A 1,104-nucleotide genomic window follows, 5' to 3' on the forward strand; every position below is an offset into this window, starting at 1 on the left:
GCACGGACGGTCTCCACGTGCCCAAATTACAATCTTAACCTCTCACCCTCCCCAGCATGGACGATCTCCACGTGCCCAACTTACACTCAGTCTCATGTCTATGCATATGCACAATATTGTTTCAATAGAGGGGATGATGATGCATCTCAATCAATCAATATGAACATAATACATAACCACCTCAATTATCACAACTATACGGGTGAAATAAATAAAACACAATCACACAAGGAATTCAAGTCAATAATATATCAGCTAATGCCCATATGCTTTGGCATTCTCAAATTTCAATCCACATTCTATAATAGAAATTTTCCGTTTTATAACACCGGACTCGTACCAATGCCCGTCACACCATTGATACGAGACCACCATCTTTCCCCCTTACCCCTTTGTCACGACCCAAAATTTGCAAGTCGTGATGGCTCCTATGTTCCCACCCAATAGGTAAGCCAAGACAACATATTAACCCAAACCAACAAACAAGTAAAAAGACTAACACTTAGCAAGAATCTCCAACATTGAGTTCCTTATAAGTACGAAATGCGGAAGCTAAAATATATCACCCCAAGAATTGGTGTCATAAGTACAAGAGCTTCTAAAATTCGATGCAAGTCTGAAACTAAATGACAAATCTAACATAAGGGATATCCTGTTTGAATACTAAAATAACAGAATAAATAAAATATAGAGGGAGGTGTGGGCCACGGAATAGCCAAGCAGCTCACCACAACTCCAAGCTCGGACTCAATTTGCTCCACGAGATGTGCTTCTACTCGGAATCGAATCTGCACCACAAAGAGTCCAACAAGCGTAGTATGAGTACGAAACCACGTGTACCCAGTATGTCTCATTGACCGACAACGAAGAATTAGTGATGGGAGTTTATACAAAAAGAATAAATTCGTAAATTATATAAGTATATATATATATATATTAAACTCACTATTTAGGTTTCATCAATAAAGGTAATCAAACATCAAGTATTTTCCAAACACCAAACAAAACACATAATCATCAAAATAAATGATGTGATGAAATGAAATGCAATATAACACCATGTAATGAATCAAAATACCCAGTACACACTCAACCATATATACA

This window comes from Solanum pennellii, chromosome 1, assembly GCF_001406875.1.
Source record: "Solanum pennellii chromosome 1, SPENNV200".
Taxonomy (NCBI): domain Eukaryota; kingdom Viridiplantae; phylum Streptophyta; class Magnoliopsida; order Solanales; family Solanaceae; genus Solanum; species Solanum pennellii.